The sequence below is a fragment of the Diceros bicornis genome, chromosome 7, assembly GCF_020826845.1.
Source record: "Diceros bicornis minor isolate mBicDic1 chromosome 7, mDicBic1.mat.cur, whole genome shotgun sequence".
Taxonomy (NCBI): Eukaryota; Metazoa; Chordata; class Mammalia; order Perissodactyla; family Rhinocerotidae; genus Diceros; species Diceros bicornis.
Window position 1 is genome coordinate 68,778,691 of NC_080746.1, and position 24,765 is coordinate 68,803,455.

At 37.5% G+C, this 24,765-nt stretch overlaps 1 protein-coding gene and 1 pseudogene across 4 annotated transcripts in view; one reads left to right on the forward strand and one right to left on the reverse strand.

Moving 5' to 3' along the window:
- SBF2 (SET binding factor 2) overlaps positions 1-24,765 on the reverse strand; it is a 507,948-nt gene that overhangs the window by 452,615 nt on the left and 30,568 nt on the right. The window lies entirely within an intron of this gene.
- On the forward strand, positions 1,144-3,159 carry LOC131408873 (mitochondrial fission factor-like; annotated as a pseudogene).

Here is a 24,765-nt window from a genome sequence, read left to right on the forward strand (position 1 = left end):
ATGTACACCTCAAATTTATACAATGTTATAAATCAATGTTACTGCAATAAATAAAAAATTTAAAAAATAAATAAATAAATAAACAATAACTACAAACCCAATAGGGTTTAAATTTTAAACAGAATTAAACTACAACAGTAGCACAAAAGTCAGGAGTGATAAATGGAGTTAAAGTGTTCTCAAGTCCTTGCACTAGGAAGAAGAGGATAAAAGTACCTATTTATATTATTAGCCTTTTATAATTCAGAGAAAATTCAGTACTAATTGTAAAGAAATGTGAGACATTTCATGCTTAAATTCAACAAATATTTACTAACACTTGCCATATGCCAGGCACAAAACTAGGCACTGTGTATATACAGTGGTGAACAAAATAAACTATAAACAACTCAAAGCCTACCAACCGGAAAATGGATAAATACATTACAGTTTCTTCATAAAATGGAATACTACACAACAATGAAAACAAACCACAATTACACACAACATGGATGAACCTCAAAACATAATGTTGAGTGAAAGAAGAAAGAAACAAAAGAATACTTACTATATTCTTCCATTCATACAAAGTGCAAACACAGGCAAGAGTAATCTATGGAATTATAAAACAGTATAACTTTGGAGAGGAGGAAGGGTTAATGCTTGGAATGGAGCATAATGAGGGCTTCTGGGCTACTGATAACGGTCTATTTCTTGAATGAATGGTGGCTACACAGGTGTGTTCATTTTGGGGATTATTTACTGAGCTGTGTAGTTTGTATACATTTCTCTATGCACAGTATAATTTAATAAAAAGTTTTTAAAAAGATGGTGTAGTCTATATTTACTGACATGGAAAACTTTAGAACATACTTCTGAGAAAGTAAGTTCTAAGAAAAAGGTCTCTCCCGGCCCGCTGCGGGCCGCTCCAGCAGGTGCCTGCCCAGGCACCTCCGTGTGCTCCAACAACAGCCCCTGAGAGCAGGCCACTCCGGCAGGTGCCTGCCCGGGTGCCTCTGGGTGCTCCAACAATGGCCCCTGAGAGCGCCCACCAGAGCACCCCAGCAGCCAGCGGGCGGCAGCCCTCCCCAGGGACCCTCCAGCGGGCCCAGGGGGGACAAAAGTGGCTCTAGATCCAGCACATGCACATTGAAGCAGGTTAAAGGATTTAATATGAAGCCCAGAAGCAGACAGTGCCAAACAGCAAGCAGTACTTAGTACACATTTAGTGAGTGGGGCAGCATTTCCTTCTCCCACTGCTGCTGAGATGGCGGAAATTAGTCGAATTCAGTATGAAATGTAATACACCAAAGGTATTAGTCAGCGAATGAGGGACCCGGAAAAATTAAAGATAGCACCACCAAATGCTGACCTGGAACAAGGATTCCAAGAAGGAGTTCCGAATGCTAGTGTGGTTATGCAGGTTCCAGAGAGGACTGCCGTAGCAGGAAATAATGAAGACATTCCATTTTTAAGACCAGCAGATCTTGACCTTATTCAGTCAACTCCCTTTAAACCTCTGGCACTGAAAACACCACCTCAAATAAATCCCACTTGATCATGGCGTATAATCTTTTTAACGTATTGTTGTATGCGATTTGCTAGTATTTTGTTAGGGATTTTTGCATCCATGTTCATCAGTGATATTGGCCCGTAGTTTTCTTTTTTTGTGTTGTCCTTGTCTGGTTTTGGTATCAGGGTAATGTCTGCTTCGTAGAATGAGTTAGGGAGCGTCCCCACCTCCTCAATTTTTTGGAAGAGTTTGAGAAGGATAGGTATTAAGTCTTCTTTGAATGTTTGGTAGAATTCACCAGGGAAGCCGTCTGGTCCTGGACTTTTATTTTTGGGGAGGTTTGTGATTACTGTTTCGATCTCCTTACTGGTGATTGGTCTATTCAAATTCTCTACTTCTTCTTGATCCAGTTTTGGAAGGTTGTATGATTCTAAGAATTTATCCATTTCTTCCAGATTGTTGAATTTGTTGGCATATAGCTTTTCATAGTATTCTCTTATAATCTTTTGTATTTCTGAGGTGTCTGTTGTAACCTCTCCTCTTTCATTTCTGATTTTACTTATTTGTGCCTTCTCTCTTTTTTTCTTGGTGAGTCTAGCTAAAGGTTTGTCAATTTTGTTGATCTTTTCAAAGAACCAGCTCTTGGTTTTATTAATTTTTTCTATTGTTTTTTTGGTCTCTATTTCATTTATTTCTGCTCTGATTTTTATTATTTCCCTTCTTCTACTGATTTTGGGCTTTGTTTGTTCTTCTTTTTCCAGTTCCTTTAGGTGCACTGTTAGATTGTTTATTTGAGATTTTTCTTGTTTGTTGAGCTAGGCCTGTACACCTGAAATTTATACAATGTTATAAACCAATGTTACTGCAATAAACAAAAAATTTTTTTAAAAAAGTGAAAAAAAAAAAAAGGGCCGGCCCCGTGGCTTGGTGGTTAAGTGCGTGCGCTCCGATGCTGGCGGCCCGGGTTCGGATCCCGGGCGCGCACCGGGGCACCACTTCTCCGTCCATCCTGGGGCTGAGTCCCACATGCAGCAGCTGCAGGGATGTGCAGCTATGACATACGACATCTACTGGGGCTTTGGGGGAAAAAATAAATAAATAAAATCTTTAAAAAAAAGTGAAAAAAAAATAATGCATTAAATGTTCTGGGGGGCATATAATAATCATTTATACTGTCATTTTCTGATAAAAATATTTGTCTTGCTAAGAATCCAAATTTGTATTTTGATAATAAATCTATATTAATTAAAAAAAAAAAAAAAGAAAACACCACCTCATGTACTTACGCTAAGTGAAAGACCACTAGATTTTGCGGATTTAGAAAGAGCTCCTCCAGCCCCTCAAAACGAAGAAATCCATGCAGTTGGCAGGCTGAAAAGAGAGCGTTCTCTGAGTGAAAATGCTGTTCGCGAAATCGGACAGCTGGTCAGAACTGACTCCATGTATGGCATTTCAAATGTAGATACAACAATTGAAGCAACTTCAGATGACATGACTGTTGTAGATGCAACTTCGTTAAGACCACAGATAATCAAACTAAACAGACGTCTACAACTTCTAGAAGAGGAGAACAAAGAACGTGCTAAAAGAGAAATGGTCATGTATTCCATTACTGTAGTGTTCTGGCTGTTTAATAGCTGGCTCTGGTTTTGCCACTATAGGTAACCTCAGCTCTTGAAAATACTGTCTCAACAGCTAAAAATATAAAGAATTTACAAACTTCTTTGTTTCTGTCTTCGCATTGTATGCCATTTTATAGTCCATGCCCTGAAACTGTAGTTCTTCTAGAAAGGAATGGGGAAGGACTTATATTTGCAGAAGTAAAGGTATATTCTGACACTCAGCCGTATTCACTTTTAACCAGTTCTGCAGTAATACCTACTTAAAATTCTCCCTTTGCATGTTTTGTAAATAGGCTCTAGTTTGATTTTTTTTTTTGAGGAATTATTTTTTTGCCTCATCAGTCTGCACAACTAATTCTCTGAATGGGAGAGAGAGTGCATAGGGAACGGATTTAGAAAAATATCTGTAAAAGAAAAATACTTTATTTTGTCCCGTTTCTCAAACTATTAAGCAGTTTTGTTAACAGATATTTTTGCATCCACATTTCAGCATTAACACTTCTGAAGTCATGGTCTGGTGTCCAATTTAATAAAATCAAGCCACCTCATGTTTCATGATCACCTTCATTAAAGTAATTTCTAACATTTTCAGCAGTTTAATATTTATGTAAAATGTGCGTTATTTTTATTTTAGTTTTTAGATGGTTTTCTATAAAGTATGTTTTTACTAAGTCCATGTGTGAATGATTTTAAAAACTACAGAATAAAGTACAAATGTAGTGTGTTTAATAAACTGTCAACCAAAGAAAGAAAAAGAAGAAACTACTGAATAGTAGTTTCATCTCTTTTTTATAAAAAATTGCATATATACACAAAAGAATTCTGGGAGAATGACACCAAAATATCAACAATAGTTGTATCTGAGTGGCATAAATATGGGCAGTGTTTTTCTCCCCATATTGGTCCATTTTTTAATTTATCTACAACAAACATAGAAATCTTACATAATATATTTGATAACCAATTATAAAAGAACAATAGCCGTTTTGTCCTCTTTACTCCAAACATAATTCTCCTTGAAAGAAAAGATCAAAGCCAAATGGGATTAGAAAAGCTCTGCTTTCTCTCTGACAATCTACTAATATAACACCTCAGTTCCAAACAGCAGGACTATTCTTTCTTCATTATTATTGCTACCAAAACACTTTTTAAAGCTTTTTATGGACTTAAGCATTTGTTACAAGCTTCATTCTAAGCTTTGGCCTTCTCCACACTATTTTTACACTCTAATGTCTCTCTTTTATATTCTTCTTTGTTTATATGGCTGTTCTTGCCTTTTTACAAGTCTTTTCAATATCTGCATTCATCAGTATTCTCATTTTATTTCACCTTCTATTCTTCTCACAGGCAATACCCCATGATTTTTTTTAGAATGTCTTCTTCAAAGAGCTAGACACTAGAAAATTAAAATTTCACCAATTCCATGCTATTCAAACACCAAATTCAGATGTCTCTCAGCTCTCCTTGTCACTAAAGTAGTACTTAACTCTTTTATAGTTAACTATAAAACACTGTAACCCTTTCAATGCAGTTACCCAATATTCAAAACTTTATGTGCTTCATTTTGGGGTTTTCCTAACATTGTTTTGATCAAACCTTTAAACAGTAAAATAAAACATACAAATATTAACTATGACAATTTATAGTTATTTAATTTTACTTATATTACATAAAATTTATAAAATGAGAGGACAAAACTACATGTGATTCTACCACTCTAACACAATCTGTTTTGGTGCACATCCTCCTCCTTTCATTTATTTTCATTTGTGTTTTGTTTCACAACTATAATTATTTTGTATATACGATTTTCGGTTTTGACTTTTTTCCCAACTATACCATTAGCTACTATAAATAATGCTAAAATAAACATCTTCCTATAGTAAGTTTTCCATATTTTGCATTATATTCTTAGGTTAGATTCATAGTCTTCACTAAGACATCATGAAAAAGGTGGGACTTGAATTAAAGGATAGAGGATTTTGAATACAGAGAAGGACACAGCACAAGCAAGGCCCTGAATCTGAGCTCTTCTGGGAATACAGATTGGTTCAGTTCGGCTGGTGCATTATATCTAAATATAAAGGAAAACAATAAGAAATAAAAGTTGGAAAGAGGGGTTGAAGCAAGATAATGGAGGACTTTTATTAAGTGGACAATGGAGGGTAACTAGAGTGTTTTTCTTTTTTAAATAACACACAGGTTAATGTAACTGACATGTATTTCCCAAAATTAATAAAAATCTTAAGGTACCTGTAACATTTTTTTATCTGGAGACCTACCTTACATCACAAAATTACAAACCATTCTCTTAGCAGAACTTTTGTTAAGCTTCAATGTTTTTCAGGTTCCCCTTCTAAAAAGTAAGTTGATTCAAGAGAATAAGACAAGCCACAGACTGGGGAAAAATAACACATCTGATAAAGGACTGTTATCCAAACTATATAAAGAACTCTTACTACTCAACAATAAGAAAATGAACAACCCAATAATTTAAAAATGGGCAAAAGATATGAAAAGACACCTCACCAAAGAAGATATACAGACAGGGCAAATAAGCATATGAAAAGATGTTTAACATCATATTTCATTAGGGAACTGCAAATTAAAACAATGAGATACCATCACACATCTATCAGAATGGCCAAAATCCAAAACACTGACAACATTAAATGCTGACAAAGATGTGGAGAAACAGGAACTCTCATTCATTGCTGGTGGGAATGCAAAATGGTACAGCTACTTTGGAAGACAGTTTGGCAGTTTCTCAACAAAACTAAACAACTCTTACCAGATAACCCAGTGATTGTGCTCCTTGGTATTTACCCAAAGGAGCTGAAAACATATGTCCACATAAAAACCTGCATGTGGATGTTTAAAGTAGCTTTACTCATAAGTGCAAAAATTTGGAAGCAACCAAGATGTCCTTCAGTAGGTGTGTGGAAAAATAAACTGTGGCACATCCAAGACAATGGAATATTATTCAAAGCTAAAAAGAAATGAACTATCAAGCCATGAAAAGACATAGAAGAACCTTAAATGTACATTACTAAGTCAAAGACAGCAATCTGAAAAGGCTACATATGGTATGATTTAAACTATATGACACCCTGCAAAAGGCAAAACTATGGAGACAGCAGAAAGATCAGTGGTTGTCAGGGGTCAGGAGAGAGGGAGGAACAAATACGTAAAACACAGAAGATTTTTAGGGCAGTGAAACTATTCTGTACGATACCATAATGGCGGATACAAGTCATTATACATTCGTCAAAACCCACAGAATGTACAACACCAAGAGCAAACCCTAATGTAAACTATGGACTTTAGGTGATACTGATGTGTCAATATAGGTTCATCAACTGTAAAAAATGTCCCACTCTGGTGCAGGATGTTGATAGTGGGGGAGATTGTGCATTTGGGGGTAGAAAGTATATAGGAACTCTGTACTTTCACCTCAATTTTGCTGTGAACCTAAAACTACTCTAAAAAATAAAGTTTTTTTTTTTAAGTGATTTGATGATATCTCAAAAGCACCTAAGAGTCCTGTATGCAATAGAAGAGCAGTTCATTAATGCTTCATCAAATCCTAACTTGATCACAGAATTACAAACATCAAAATAAGCATGCCACTGGGGCCAGCCCTGAGGCATAGTGGTTAAGTCCAGTGCGTTCCGCTTCAGCAGTCCAGGCTCACGGGTTCAGACCCCAGGCACGGACATACACCACTTGTCAGCCATGCTGTGGCGGCAACCCGAATACAAAATAAAGGAAGACTGGCACAGATGTTAGCTCAGGGGTAATCTCCCTCAACCAAAAAAAAAAAAGAGCAAGACTGACAGCAGATATTAGCTGAAGGCAAATCTCCCTCAGCAAAAAAAAAAAAAAAAAAAGCCTGCCAGAAGCCTGCCCAGGTTCAGCATCATGGTCTTAATTGGGATTTACGTTACAAGGGTGTATTCATTTGTTAAAACTCAAACTGTACACTTATGATCTGTGCATTTTATTCTATATAAATTTTACCTCTATTTTTAAAAAGAATTACAAAATAAAAGATAAAATCTAATTAAAAAAATAAAAAGCATAAAAGAAAAAAGCAGGTCTGTAGGACTGCAACCACGCGTGTAAACGAGGAGGAGGTAAGTGGAGAATATAAATACATAATTACTTCTCTATGTATAGAATATCTGTGGAAGGATACAAGGAAATGGCTCTCCAAAGGGAAACTGGGTAGCTGGAAGACAGGAATAGGACAGGTTTTCACTGCTTAACTTTGGTATCTTTTTAATTCATGAGGCTTCATTTTCCATTCAAAACAATTTTAAAATGTACAAATATGATCACTCTCACTTTTAAAGTAAAAATCAAACCAAAAATTCTCATTGATATACTATTGAGTTCTCTCAGTTTTGGGGATTAAAGTCTGAATTGACAATTACAGCCTTGCTACTCAGTGTGGACCTCAGGCCAACAGCATCAACATTACCTGGAACCTGTTAAAAGTGCTCACTTTTTAGGGTGGTTCTAACAATGAGCTAGAGAGAGAGGCAGAGAGATAGATATAAACATACATATACATATATGCCAAAAGTTGTTGACTTGTATACCTAGAATGTGTGAATTTTATCGTATGTAAATCACACCTTAAAAAAAGTTAATTTTTTTAAAGAAAAATTGCAGTATCTCAGGCCCCACCTCAGACTTACTGAATCACAAGCTACATTTTTTGACACATCTCCAGGTGATTCATATGCACATTAAAACTTGAGATGCACATTGTTTCGGAGTATTTGTAAACATTAACACAGTTTGTCATTGTAGGCAATTCAAGACTTTTCTTTGTATGTCTCTCAAACTGACTATAAACTCTATAGGGCAGGGGCTATGTCTATTCTGTGCACTACTGGCACATAACAGGTACTCAATAAACACTTGCCAAATGAAAGAAAGAAATACACTTCTTTACGATTATTACTAAATTTTCTCTCTTACTATTTTTAGCAGAACCCCTTTCTCTTCTGATTTAATATCTACCTTCCTTAGCCAAGGGGTACAGCTGAGAGCTTACAGAGAAAAGATTCCGAGCATATCATTTTGTTATGACTATAATGGAAAAGGAAGAAAAATAGTATAAGCCCTAACCAATAAAGCAAAGTATACATATTACACTTTTTTCAGTTGTTTTCTTATTTTAATCTTCAAAACACCTCTTTTACGAGTTGATTGTAAGAGTTTTTTTACAAAGCAAACAAATCTTGCAAAATAATTAACATCCAGGTAATTGTGAAACTTTAAAACGATTTTGAAGAAACTTAATTGGGTATTATAGTTAGTAAGCAAATAAAATTAGTATACCTGAAGTTTGTTTTCTCTGTTTCAAAAGTTTTAAAATAAAGGAGAGGTGTTACCAAAGAAACAATAATTAGCAATGCGACCACAAAGAGAAAGGATTTAAAAACAGGAGAGGATAAAACACAAGTTTAGAAGTGGAAAAGCAGCTGGATAAATTAAACTGAATTAGCTCATCACAGAGCACTAAATTCTAGGCCATCAGGGGGAATGACAAGAAGCTACCCAATACACTTCAGAACTCTCAAAAAGCTCTGCAGTTGGCAGTACCATATACTTCCAAAAGTGAAGGGTGAGTGGGAACTGTTTGAAAGCCTAGTTAAGCAGCAGTTAGATCCCCAAACATCCTCCCTTCTCCATGTACCTGGGTGACTGTCCTTGCTCCATCCCAGAAGAATTTTTCCGTCAGGAAAAATTTAAAGAGAAGGTAACTGGCCTATGAGAATACTTAGCATTTGAGAGTAGGGATACCAAACTGAAAAGACAGGGAATTGTGTAAAACTTTACACAGTGAATGCTGCAACCCCAAACAATCTTCTCCTACCTGGCTCCCAAAATTCTGGCAACCAAACCTATATCTCTCAGGCAGGAGATGGGAAGATCCTTCTCTGGGAAATCTGACAAACCCAAGATAAAAGATCAAAGAAGGTTATCAAATCCAATCCCAGCAAGATCACCAAATAGTGAAGTCCACCATCCAAAACCTCATAAGATCATGAGAAAGCTAAGGAAAGAGGATTCATAGAGGTATTTCAGTTAGGGTTAGGTTGGGCTTGCAAGTGACTAGAAACCTCAAGCAACAACAGCTTAAACAAAAAGAAAGTTTTTTCTCTTCCACATAAATGAAGTAATCCAGGGCTGGTATGGAGGATGCATAACTACCTTTTCATTCTACAATATTCAATACATACCTTTTACTTCCCAGTCAAAGGAAGATGGCTGCTCGAGTTCCAACTATAACATCCACCTTCTAACCAGCAGGAAAGAAAGGTAATGAAAGTTGTGTTCCTTTCTCTTAAAAACACTTCCCAGGGGCTGGCCCAGTGGCATAGCAGTTAAGTTCACATGTTCCGCTTTGGCGGCCCGGGGTTCACATGTTCGGATCCCAGGTGCAGACCTACACACCCCTCATCAAGCCATGCTGTGGCGGCATCCCATATATAAAATAGAGGAAGATGGGCACAGGTGTTAGCTCAGGGCCAATCTTCCTCAGCAAAAAGAGGAAGATTGGCAACAGATGTTAGTTCATGGCCAATCTCCTTTACCAAAAAAAAAAACAAAACAAAACACCTCCCAGAAGTCACATATGACTTACCATTCAGTAATTAATCATATCACCACAACCAGTTCCAAGAAAATTGGAACATGTCTTTATTCCAGGTAGCCAAGTACACAGCTAAAAACCAGAGGTTCCCTGAGAAAGAGAGGGAAACAGATACTTTGGGACAACTAGCAGCCTCTGCCATAAGCAGCAAAAACCAAAAGAATGAGCTTTATTTGTGTGTGTGTGTGTGTGTGTGTGTGTGTATGAGGAAGACCCAGCCATGAGCTAACATCGATGCCAATTCTCCTCTTCTTACCAAGGAAGATCGGCCCTGGGCTAACATCAGTGCCTATCTTCCTCTACTTTATATGGGACATCGCCACAGCATGGCTTGATGAGCGGTGCGTCAGTGTGAACCCGGGGTCCGAACCAGCGAACCCTCGGGTGCCAAAGCGGAGCGTGTGCACCTAACCGGCTGCGCCACCAGGCCAGCCCCCAAGAATCAGCTTTCAAAGTTCCCAGGTATGCCTCTGGGGAAGAGAAAAATGATAGGGTGATGAGAGAGTAGTGCTAAAGAATACTGGTTTTTATAATAAGCTTCACAGAACTATTTGATTTTAAATTATGCACATATATAATTTGATTAAAAAAAATTTTTTAAGCATGATGGGAGAAAAGGAAGTAGAAATAGAGCCACAACTTCTGTTTCTGAAAGCTTGTCTTTTTTCTTTTTGGGGAGTGATGCAGTAGATAGAGGTAAGAACTGTATAAAATCAAAAGTAAGCCGTCTACCTGTTAGCGTTTGGTCTTTAAGACAGCGATTTTAACTGCTCAGAATACTTTTATTTTTTAAACTTCTGTTTGTTCCTGGCTATGTTCCTGATTCTATGGGGAAACACAAAGTTATGGCAAAGAATCTCTAAATCACAGAATCTACCAATACTTAAATACTAATCTACCAATACTAAAAGCACAATGACTGCTTTGGGGGAAGTCTGCAATTGTTTTTACTAAAAGGGGCACTTTTTCTCATAAAGGTAACAATTACTATTGACCTAAGATTCACTATAGCGAATCACAGTATAATTTAGTTTGTCAGTAGTTTAAGATAACTCATAGATTAAGATTCTCCAACAAAAAAGGCATTTGGTCTTTTGCCCCTTTATCAGGTTGACTTTAGATAAAAAGCCTGGGGAAGCACTGACTGAAAAACAAATCTACCTGTTTGTCAAGTTCTTTATAGGAAACGATTATAAATATTTGAAATATAAATAAAGGAGAAAAAACAGAAACACATGGTAGCAAAAGAAGATAAGTTAATGTCACATTTATGAAGATATATTATCCCCCAGACATTGCTTTTTCATAAACAAGAGTAGAGTAACACAATACTATTAGACTTTCCTAGTTAAGCTGCATCAATATTTTAATGTTTACTTAGATTGATCATATTTCCTCTCATGTTTCAGATTTATTGCCATCTCTAACCGTTTTTAAATGCTGTGAACAATGACTCATTTTGCTAAAAGCCTCTTTTCTGGGCCAAAAATAATCAGTTTGACTAATTCAAATTATAGAAGGAAAACTGGCCCACGAAACTGAGAGTAATCTAAGACCCCACAGGGCTAATGGGTGGCAGAGCCATAAACACAGGTCTCTGGCATCTATGTCAAAAAAGGAAAGAAGCACAATTTCCACAACATCCTCTGGTCAGTAATGCCACAAGCAAAGTCCCTGTTTCTCCTACCCAGCTAACCAGTTAGTCTCATTTACACCAACTAAGTGTGCTTTACCTAAAGGATGGGGGTGGTAGTATTAAGCAAGATGGGCTCTTTCTGATTACCAGAACTATATGCAGATTCATTTAAGTTACTTCATAATGAGAGTTTAGTGCTAGCATATATGGAGAAGAGTGGAAGCACAAGAAAAGTCTCCACAATCAGGCCTCAATGAGAACTGGAACACTGGTCAGAATAAAATAAAATTGGTATCCCAACAGGAACACTACTGATCATTGTCATAATTCAGTTTCCTGATTCTGCCTCTACTATGACTGTGGTTATGTTTTACTCTCCACTACGACTGCTCTCTCTACCATATGGTTTCTCCTGTTCTGCAGCTTCTGCTTACTGCCTTCTTTGCCATCTCATATTCCAATTCCCTAAAGAAGAGGATCAGACTGAGTCAATTCATCATTTTATAAGACAGAACTACTGTACAGTCCTTGGGTCAAGCTAATTTATAAGCTACTGGCCTACATATATATCACTGATGCCAATCCCTGATCCAATTAATTGTGGCAAGGTGGAGGGGATTCATGATACAAAGCATAACAACTGATGCAAGCCCTTGCAGGTGCTTTTTTCAGAAATGGCCTGTGGCTGTCGCTCACATTTGGAGCATTATGTTTATCCATATACATCTGGTTTATAAATCAAAACATCATTAGGTAAATTCAGACTTAAAAACCTGGCCCCCTCTCTCCAGAGCAATCTCTCACCATACTGTCACCCCCTACGCACACACTCCTACACAGCAGATCTCAAACAATAATCTTGCCTCACACCACCCCCAATAATTTCTACTCCTGGGTGTACAAAATTTAATAGCCTCTCTCTCATCAATATCTTTTCTCTGAACTGAGGTTCTGCTTGAAACTCATGTTTATTCTATATTTATCCTAAAATGAAGTCTGACACATTAATTATGCTAGATAAAACTATTCAGATACAAGACAATTTCCTATTATAGAAGAATGATTGCCCTACCTAGTGCACCCAAACATTTTTTAGTAGAAGCACAAGTAATTTTACAGATCACCATTTATTAAGTATTTACCATGTCAGGCACTGGGCTAAGCACCTGACAGGAAATAGTACAAATTAGCAAACTGAGGCCCAGAAAGGTTAAGTTCGTACCCAAAATCACATCTAATTAACAGCAGAGCTGAAATTCAAATATTACCTACATAATGCCAAGGCCCATATTTTTAACAATCATCCTCTACTGTCAATGACTGCCAAGTAGTATTACTAATAGTATTTTATAACACTAACCAATCCTACCCCAAACTCTAATGCAATGCTTCCCAAAATACTGCTCAGTGAGATATCTATCATACAATAAGTGTTCTGTGACCAGATAAGTGTGAGAAATGTTATATTAAAAAGAGCTCATCAAACTTCCATATTGCAGGGATTCTCAGAATTTTTAATATGCCAATCCGCACTACGAATCCCCAAGAAGTAAATACATCAAGCAGAGTTTCCCACGTATATTTAGTCAAAGTTACCACACTTCACAGGCCATTGCCTGGAACTAATGTTATGTAGAATGCACCTTAGATATGACATCAAAAAACATAAAACCGGGGGACTGGCTAGTGGCGCAAGCGGTTAAGTGCTTGCACTCCGCCGCGGTGGCCCGGGGTTCGCCGGTTTGGATCCCGGGCGCGTACCGACGCACCACTTCGCAAGCCATGCTGTGGTGGAGTCCCATATAAAGTGGAGGAAGATGGGCACGGAGGTTAGCCTAGGGCCACTCTTCCTCAGCAAAAAAAGAGGAGGATTGGCAGATGTTAGCACAGGGCTGATCTTCCTCTCACACACAAAAAAAACAAACATAAAATCAGAGGGGCGGGGGGAAGTATAGGGCTTTTAGTAAGAGGTCAAACTTAAGAGGCCATCAACTTCATATAGATTGCTATTTACATAATTTATTATATATGAACCTCATGGTAATCACAAACCAAAAACCTACAATAAATACACAAAAAATAAAGAGAAAGAAACCCAAACATATTATTAAAGAAAGCCATCAAATCACAAGGGAAGAGAGAAAGAGAAGAAGAAATGAACAGAGAAGAACAGCAAAAATATCTGGAAAAAATGTAACAAAATGGCAATAAGTACACACTTGTTAATAGCTACTTTAAATGTAAATGGACTAAATGATCCAATCAAAAGAAACAGGGTGGAGAGTGACATCATCATCATGGTGGAGTGAGCTTTCCCATAAACTCTTCCCCCCATAAGATACAACAAAAGGAACAGTCACAGACCAACAATGGAATCCTAGACAGCGAAAAGCAAGGTCAGAAAGATCCACACTGCTGCACATTTGAGAGTGGAATGTGCTGGGCCCCCGGAGGAAGTGGGGAGAGGTAAGGAGAACTCCTCTCCGTCCCCATCAGATCAGCGATCCCAGCCCTCGTGGCTCCCAGAGAGGGGGGAGGGGCGGCCCTCTGCGGGAAACCGTAGCTCTTCCAGCTCTCTCAGCCAGTGGGACACCCCCACACAGAGGACTCAGAACTGCTACAGCGTACCATCAACATCCGAGCACCCCAGGAGAGCGGATAATGAGGGGCGAGTGAGAAGCCCCCCACGCCAGGGACCCAGCAGGCAAAAGAGAGAGCCCCCCCACTCCCCGCAAGCTGGACACAGCAGCTCAGCCGACCAGACGAGACCAAGCGGCTGGCGGATGGCAGCAAACAGCCAAGGCAGAGCGCAGGGGGCTCAGATTACACAGCCCTTTAGCCCTACACAGTGGCGGCGGGTGGAAATTGCAACCAGATATTTCCAGGATGAGGAAAAACAAAGCCAATACAGGAACCACAACGGAAAGGTACGTGAAATCACCAGATCAGAAGGAAAATGACAAGCACCCAGAAACCAACCCTGAAGACACAGAAATCCATAACCTAAACGACAGAGATTTCAAAATAGCTATCATAAAAAAACTCAACAAAATACGAGACAACACAGACAAATAATTCGATGAGATTAGGAGTTTCTTCACAAAAGAGATTGAAATCATAAAGAAAAACCAATCAGTAATGATGGAGATGAAGAACACAATGGAGGAGATAAAGGAGAATCTGGAATCTTTAAAGAACAGAGCTGAAAATATAGAGGAAAGAATTAGCATTATAGACGATAGGAATACAGATATGCTCCAGATGGAAGAGAAGAGAGGACTAAGACTAAAAAGAAATGAAGAAAGTCTCCGAGAAATATCTGACTCTATTAGGAAATGTAACATAAGAATTATAGGTATTCCTGAGAGAGAAGAGAGGGAAAGAGGAACAGAGTACCTATTCAAGGAAATAATAGCTGAGAACTTCCCAAATCTGGGGAAGGAGCAGGAAATACCAGTAAGTGAAGCCAACAGGTCACCTAAATACATCAACAGGCAAAGGCCCACTCCACGACATGTAGTGGTAATGCTGGCCAAAGTCAATGACAAAGAAACAATATTAAGAGCAGCTAGACAAAAACAAAAAATAACATACAAAGGAACTCCATCAGGCTCTCAGTGGATTTCTCAACAGACACTTTACAGGCTAGGAGAGACTGGCATGATATATTCAAAATACTGAAAGACAAAAACTTTCAGCCAAGAATACTCTATCCAGCAAAAATATCCTTCAAATATGATGGAGAAATAGGAACTTTCCTAGATAAGCAAAAGCTAAGGGAGTTCATGGCCACGATACCCTGACTACAAGAAATACTCAAGAAGGCCCTCAGGCCTGAAAAAAAGAAGAGAAAGGGAATACAAAGCTTGGAGCAAGGAGTAAAATAGGTAGAAAAACTCAGAAAAATAGTAGATCTTTACCGGAATAGGTTAGCAACCACTTAAATACCAAAATCAAAGATCAAAGGAAGGAATTCACCAAAAATAAATTTAACCTCATCACTCTAAACACACACCCACAACACAAGATAGAATAAGGTATAACAAGAATGACTTAGAAGGGGAAGAGGAAAGTGATTGAATTGACTTAGTGTAGGGAAATAGGAGGTCATCAGATAATGGACTATCTCAAACACAAGATTTTTTTATACAAACCTGAAGGTAACCACTAAACAAATAATCAAAACAAAATCACATATGATAAACAAAGGGAAAACTAGAAGAGTCATAAGACAGAACAACCAAACTGAATTGGCAGTCCGAAACAAATGGGACAAGAAACAAAGGAAATGCAAAAGAACTGGAAAATAAGTGACAAAACAGCAACATTAAGCCCTCATGTATCAATAATTACCCTAAATGTAAATGGACTGAACTCTCCAATCAAAAGATACAGAGTGGCAAGATGGATTAAAAAGCAAGACCCAACAATATGCTGCCTCCTGGATACACATCTCAGCTCTAAAGACAAACACAGGCTCAGAGTGAAAGGATGAAAGACAATACTCCAAGCTAATGGCAAACAAAAGAAAGCAGGTGTTGCCATTCTCATATCAGACAAAGTAGACTTCAAGATAAAACAGGTTAAGAGAGACAAAGAAGGAAAATATATAATGATAGAAGGGACACTCCACCAAGAAGACATATCACTTATAAATATATATGCACCCAACATCGGAGCACCAATGTACATAAAGCAACTATTGACAATCCTAAAAGGAAACATTAATAACACCACAATAGGGCCGGCCCCGTGGCTTAGTGGTTAAGTGAGCGCGCTCCACTGCTGGCGACCCGGGTTCGGATCCCGGGCTCGCACCGACGCGCTGCTTCTCCGGCCATGCTGAGGCCACGTCCCACATACAGCACCTAGAAGGATGTGCAGCTATGACACACAACTATCTACTGGGGCTTTGGGGGAAAAATAAATAAATAAAAATCTTTATAAAAAAAAATAAACACCACAATAATAGTAGGGGATCTTAATACCCCGCTTACATCAACGGATAGATCATCCAGACAAAAAGTCAATAAAGAAATAGTGGACTTAAATGAAAAACTGGAAGAGATGGACCTAGTAGACATATACAGAGCACTCCATCCAAAAACAGCTGACTACACATTCTTCTCAAGCACGCATGGAACATTCTCAAGGATAGACCATATGTTGGGAAACAAAGCAACCCTCAATAAATTTAAGAAGACTGAAATCATAACAAGCATCTTTTCAGACCATAATACTATGAAACTGGAAAGCAACCACGAAAAAAAAACTGGGAAAGTGACAAAAATGTGGAGATTAAACAACATGCTACTGAACAACCAATGGATCATTGATGAAATTAAAGGGGAAATCAAAAACTATCTGGAAACAAACGAAAATGAAAATATGCCATACCAAACCATATGGGATGCAGCAAAAGTGGTCCTGAGAGGGAAACTCATAGCAATACAAGCTCACCTTAACAAACAAGAAAAAGCCCAAATAAGCAACCTTAAATTACACCTAACAGAACTAGAAAAAGAAGAACAAACAAAGCCCAAAGTCAGTAGAAGGAGAGAAATAATAAAAATCAGAGCAGAAATAAAAGAAATTGAGACGAAAAAAACAGTAGAAAGGATTAATGAAACAAAGAGTTGGTTCTTTGAGAAGATAAACAAAATTGACAAACAGCCAGACTTACTAAGAAAAAAAGAGAAAAGGCTCAAGAAAATAAAATTAGAAACAAAAGAGGAGAAATTACAACAGATACCACAGAAATACAGAGGATTATAAGAGAATACTATGAGAAAATATATGCCAACAAATTGGACAATCTAGAAGAAATGGATAAATTCTTAGACTCATGCAACCTCCCAACACTGAACCAAGAAGAAATGGAGAATCTGAATAGACCAATCACAAGTAAAGAGATTGAAACAGTAATCAAAAATCTCCCAAAAAATAAAAGTCCAGGACCAGATGGCTTCTCCAGTGAATTTTACCAAACATTCAAAGAAGATTTAATACCCATCCTTCTCAAACTATTCCAAAAAATAGAGGAAGATGGAACACTTCCCAACACATTCTACCAGGCCAACATCACCCTGATTCCAAAGCCAGACAAGGACAATACAAAGAAGGAAAATTACAGGCCAATGTCGCTAATGAACATAGATGCAAAAATCCTCAAAAAAATATTGGCAAACCGAATATAGCAACACATTAAAAAGATCATACACCATGATCAAGTGGGATTTATACCAGGGACGCAGGGATGGTTCAACATCCGCAAATCACTCAACATGATACACCACATCAACAAAACAAAGAATAAAAACCACATGGTCATCTCAATAGACGCAGAGAAGGCATTTGACAAGATACAACATCCATTTATGATAAAAACTCTCAACAAAATGGGTATAGAAGGGAAGTATCTCAACATAATAAAGGCTATTTATGACAAACCCACAGCCAACATCATACTCAACAGGGAAAGACTGAAAGCTATTCCTCTGAGAACAGGAACGAGGCAGGGCTACCCATTCTCACCACTCCTATTCAACATAGTACTGGAGGTTTTGGCCAGAGAAATTAGGCAAGAAAAAGGAATAAAAGGAATCCAAATAGGCAACAAAGAAGTGAAACTCTCACTATTTGCAGATGACATGATTTTATATATAGAAAGCCCTAAAGAATCCGTTGGAAAACTATTAGAAATAATCAACAACTACAGCAAAGTCGCAGTATACAAAATCAATCTACAAAAATCAGTTGCATTTCTGTATGCTAATAACGAACTAACAGAAAGAGAGCTCAAAAAGATAATACCATTTACAAGTGCATCAAAAAGAATAAAATATCTAGGAATAAATCTTACCAAGGAGGTGAAAGACCTATACAATGAAAACTGCAAGACATTACTGAAAGAAATCGAGGATGACATAAAGAAATGGAAAAACATCCCATGCATATGGATTGGAAGAATAAACATAGTTAAAATGTCTATATTACCTAAAGCAATCTACAGAGTCAATGCAATCCCAATCAGAATTCCAATAACATTCTTCATGGAAATAGAAAAAAGAACACTAAAATTCATATAGGGCAACAAAAGACCCTGAATAGCTAAAGCAATCCTAAGAAAAAAGAACAAAGCTGGAGGCATCACAATCCCTGACTTCAAAACATACTACAAAGCAACAGTAATCAAAACAGCATGGTACTGGTACAAAAACAGACACACAGATCAATGGAACAGAACTGAAAGCCCAGAAATAAAACCACACATATACGGACAGCTAATTTTCGACAAAGGAGCTAAGAACATACAATGGAGTAAGGAAAGTCTCTTCAATAAATGGTGTTGGGAAAACTGGACAGCCACATGCTAAAGAATGAAAGTGGACCATCTGCTATGGCCATTCACAAAAATTAACTCAAAATGGATCAAAGACCTGAAGGTGAGACCTGAAACTATAAAACTCATAGAAGAAAATACAGGCAACACACTATCTGACATTGGTCATAAAGGAATCAATTCGGATGACGTGCCTACCCAGACTAGGGAAACTAAAGAAAAAATAAACAAGTGGGCCTTCATCAGATTAAAGAGCTTCTACAAGACAAACGAAACCAGAATCAAGATGAACAGACAACCCACCAGCTGGGAGAAAATATCTGCAAAACATATATCTGACAAGGGGTTAATCTCCATAATATATAAAGAACTCACACAACTGAACAACAAACAAACAAACAACCCGATCAAAAACTGGGCAGAGGAAATGAACAGACACTTCTCCAAAGAAGATACACAGATGGCCAATAGGCACATGAAAAGATGTTCAACATCACTAATCATCAGGGAAATGCAAATCAGAACAACACTAAGATATCACCTCACGCCCGTTAGAATGGCTATAATCACCAAGACAAAAAACAACAAATGTTGGAGCGGATGTGGAGAAACAGGAACCCTCATACACAGCTGGTGGGAATGCAAACTGGTGCAGCCTCTATGGAAAACGGTATGGAGATTCCTCAAAGAATTAAAAATAGAGATGCCCTATGATCCAGCTATCCCACTACTGGGAATCTATCCAACGAACCTGAAATCAACAATCCAAAGAGGTTTATGCACCCCTATGTTCATTGCAGCATTATCCACTATAGCCAAGAAGTGGAAGCAACCTAAGCGTCCCTTGACTGATGATTGGATCAAGAAGATGTGGTATATATATACAATGACAAAATCGTCCCATTTGCAACAACATGGATGGGCCTGGAGGGTATTATGTTAAGTGAAGTAAGCCAGAAAGAGAAAGACAAACACTGTATGATCTCACTCATATGTGGAATATAAACCAACACATGGACAGAGAAAACTGTATTGTGGTTACCAGGGGCAATGGGGATGGGGGGTGGGCACAAGGGGTGAAGGGAGACATATACATGGTGATGGACAAACAAAAATGTAAAACCCAAAATTTCACAACGTTATAAACTATTAAAACATCAATTAAAAAAAAAAAGGAAAGAAACAGGGTGCCTGAATGGATAAAAAAACAAGACCCATAAATATGCCACACACAAGTGACACACTTCAGACCTAAAGACACTCACGAACTAAAAGTAAAGGGATGGAAAAATATACTCCATGCAAATGGCAATGAAAAGAAAGCTGGGGTAGCAATACTTATATCAGACAAAACAGACTTTAAAACAAAACTGTAACAAGAGACAAAGAAGGGCATTTCATAACAATAAAGAGAATAATCCAACAGGAGGACTTAACACTTGTAAACATCTATGCATCCAACAAAGGAGCACCTAAATACATAAGGCAATTATTGACATACAAAAAAGGAGAAATTGATAGTAACACAATAATGGTAGAGGACTTTAACACTCCACTTACATCAATGGATAGGTCATCCAAACAGAAGATCAATAAGGAAACTCTGTCTTAAGTGACACATCAGACCAGATAGACTTAGTAGATATATACAGAACATTCCATCCAAAAGCTGCAGAATATACATTCTTTTCAAATGCACATGGAACACTGTCCCGGAGAGATCACATATTAAAACAATTCTCAATAAATTTAAGAAGACTGAAACAATACTAAGCATCTTTTCTGACCACAACAGCATGAAACTAGAAATCAACTACAAGAAGAAAATTGGAGAGCCACAAATATGTGGAGATTAAACAAAATGCTACTGAACAACGACTGGGTCAATGAAGAAATCAAAGGAGAAATCAAAAATACCTGGAAACAAATGAAAATCAAAATATGACACACCAAAACTTACAGGATACAGCAAAAGCAGTACTAAGAAGAAAGTTTATAGCAATAAAGGCCCATCTCAAGAAACAAGAAAAACTTTAAATAAAAAATTTAACAATACACCTAAAGGAACTAAAAATAAGAAACCAAGCCCAAAATTAGTAGAAGGAAAGAAATTAAAAAATCAGAGTGGAGGGGCCAGCCCTGTGGCGTAGTGGTTAAGTGTGTGCGCTCCGCTGCTGGTGGCCTGGGTTCAGATCCTGGGCGCACACCGACGCACCGCTTGTCAGGCCATGCTGTGGCGGTGTCCCATATAAAGTGGAGGAAGACAGGCACAGATGTTAGCCCATCCTTCCTCAGCAAAAAGAGGAGGATCAGCATGGATGTTAGCTCACGGCTGATCTTCCTAAAAACAGAGTGGAAATAAATGAGTAGAGACTAAAAAAATAGAAAAAGATCAAGGAAACTAAGAGCTGGTCCTTTGAAAAGATAAACAAAATTGACAAACCTCTAGCTAGAATCACCAAGAAAAAAAAGAAAGAAGGCTCAAATAAATAAAATCAGAAATAAGAGAGGAGAAATTACTACAGACATCACAGAAATACAAAGGATTATAAGAGAATAGTATGAAAAACTATATGCCAACAAACTGGATAATCTAGAAGAAATGGATAAATTCTCAGAATCATACAACCTTCCAAAACTGAATCAAGAAGAAACAGAGAATATGAACAGACCAATCACTAGTAAGGAGATCAAAACATTAATCAAAAACCTCCCCAAAAACAAAAGTCCAGGACCAGATAGCTTCCCGGGTGAATGCTACTAAACACTCAAAGAAGATTTAATACTTATCCTTCTCAAACTCTTCCAAAAAATTGAAGAGGAGCAGACACTTCCTACCTCATTCTATGAGGCCAACATTACCCTGATACCAAAACCATACAAGGACAATACAAAAAAGAAAACTACAAGCCAATACCACTGATGAACATAAATGCAAAAATCCTAAATAAAATGCCAGCAAATCAAATACAACAATACATTAAAAGAATCATACACCATGATCAAGTTGGATTTATTCCAGGGATGCAAGGATGGTTCAACATCCACAAATCAATCAACGTGATACACCACATTAACAAAATAAAGAATAAAAATCACATGATCATCTCAACAGATGCAGAGAAAGCATCTGATAAGACACAGCATCTATTTATGATAAAAATTCTGGATAAAATGGGTATAGAAGGAAAGTACCTTGACATAATAAAGGCCATATATATGACGATACCACAGCTAACATCATACTCAGTGGTGAAAAACTGAAAGCTATCCCTCTAAAAACAGGAATAAGACAAGGATGCTCACTTTTGCCATTCGAATTTAACATAGTATTGGAAGTCCTACCCAGAGCAATCAGGCAAGAAAAAGAAATAAAAGGGATCCAAATTGGAAAGGAAGAAGTGAAACTGTCACTATTTGCAGAAGACATGATTTTGTATATAAAATACCCTAAAGAATCTACCAAAAAAACCCTATTAGAAATAATAACTACAATAAAGTTGCAGGGTACAAAATCAACATACAAAAATCAGTTACGTTTCTATACACTAACAACGAAATAGCAGAAAGAGAAATTAAGAATACAATCCCATTTCCAATCACAACAAAAAGAATAAAATACCTAGGAATAAATTTAATCAAAGAGATGAAAGACCCGTACACTGAAAACTATAAAACATTGCTGAAAGAAATTGAAGACGACACAAAGAAATCGAAAGATATTCCGTGCTCATGGATTTGAAGAATTAACATAGTTAAAATGTCCATACTTTCTAAAGCAATCTACAGATTCAATGCAATCCCTATCAAAGTCCCAACGACACGTTTCATGGAAACAGAACAAAGAATCCTAAAATTTATATGGAACAACAAAAAGACCCCAAATAGCCAAAGGAATCCTCAGAAAAAAAACAAAGCTGTAGGTATCACACTCCCTGATTTCAAAATATACTACAAAGCTATAGAAATCAAAAACAGCATGGTACTGGCACAAAAAAAAGACTCATAGATCAACGGAACAAAATCGAGAGCCCAGAAATAAATTAGCTGTCCATACGGACAGCTAATTTTCAACAAAGGAGCCAAGAACATACAACAGAGAAAGGAAAGTCTCTTCAATAAACAGTGTTGGGAAAAATGCCAAAGAATGCCAAAGAATGAAAGTAGACCATTATCTTAAACTATAAGCAAAAATTAACTCAAAATTGATTAAAGACTTGAATTTAAGACCTGAAACCACAAAAATCCTAGAAGAAAACATAGGCAGTATGCTCTTTGACACTGGTCTTAGCAGTATCTTTTTGAATACCATGTCTACTCAGGCAAGGGAAACAAAAGAAAAACAAATGGGACTACATCAAACTAAAAACCTTTTACACAGCAAAGGAAACCATCAACAAAACTAAAAGACAACCTAACAAGTGGGAGGACATATTTTTAATTCATGTACCTGATAAGGGGTTAATATCAAAAATATATTAAAAACTCATACAACTCAACAACAAAAAAACAAACAACCCAATTGAAAAATGGGCAACCAATCAGAATCCCAATGACATTCCTCATGGAAATAGAACAGAAGAATCCTAAAATTCATATGGGGCAACAAAAGACCCCAAATAGCTAAAGCAATCCTGAAAAAAAATAACAAAGCTGGAGGCCACACAATCTCTGACTTCAAAATATACTACAAAGCTATAATAATCAAAACAGCATGGTACTGGTACAAAAACAGACACACAGATCAATGGAACAGAATTGAAAGCCCAGAAATAATACCACACATCTACCGACAGCTAATCTTCGACAAAGGAGCTAAGAACATACAATGGAGAGAGGACAGTCTCTTCAATAAATGGTGCTGGGAAAACTGGACAGCCAGATGCAAAAGAATGCAAGTAGACCATTATCTTTCGCTATACACAAAAATTAACTTAGGGGCTGGCCCAGTGGTGTAGCAGTTAAGTTCACGCACTCTGCTTCGCTGGCCCCAGGTTCACTGGTTCAGATCCTGGGCGTGGACCTATGCACCGCTCATCAAGTCATGCTGAGGCAGCATCCCACATAAAGCAACTGGAAGGATGTACAACTATGACATGCAACTATCTGCTGGGGCTTTGGGGAGAAAAAAGGAAAAAAAGGAGGAAGATTGGCAACAGATGTTAGCTCAGGGCCAATCTTCCTCAAAAAAAAAAAACTTCACCTTCAAAAAAAACATTCTTCTAAAAAAAAAATTAACTCAAAATGGATTAAAGACTTGAAGGTAAGACCTGAAACTATAAAACTCCTAGAAGAAAATATAGGCAATACACTCTTTGACATCGGTTTTAGAGGGATCTTTTCGAATTCCATGTCTACACGGACAAGGGAAACAAAAGAAAAAATAAACAAGTGGGACTCCATCAGACTTGCAAAGAGCTTCTGCAAGGCAAAGGAAACGAGGATCAAAATGAAAAGACAACCCAGCAACTTGGAGAAAATATTTGCAAATCATATATCCGACAAGGGGTTAATCTCCATAATATATAAAGAACTCACACAACCGAACAACAAAAAACCAAACAACCTGATCAAAAAATGGGCAGAAGAAATGAACAGACACTTTTCCAAGGAAGACATACAGATGGCCAATAGGCACATGAAAAGATGTTCAACATCACTAATCATCAGGGAAATGCAAATAAAAACTACCCTAAGATATCACCTTACACGTGCTGGAATAGCTATAATCACCAAGACAAAAAATAACAAATATTGGAGAGGATGTGGAGAAAAGGGAACCCTCACATACCGCTGGTCAGAATGCAAACTGGCACAGCCACTACGGAAAACAGTATGGAGATTTCTCAAAAATTTAAAAATAGAAATACCATTTGACCCAGCTATCCCACTACTAGGTATTTATGCAAAGAACTTGAAATCAACAACCCAAAGAGATTTATGCACCCCTATGTTCACTGCAGCATTAGTCACTATAGTCAAGACATGGAAGCAACCCAAGTG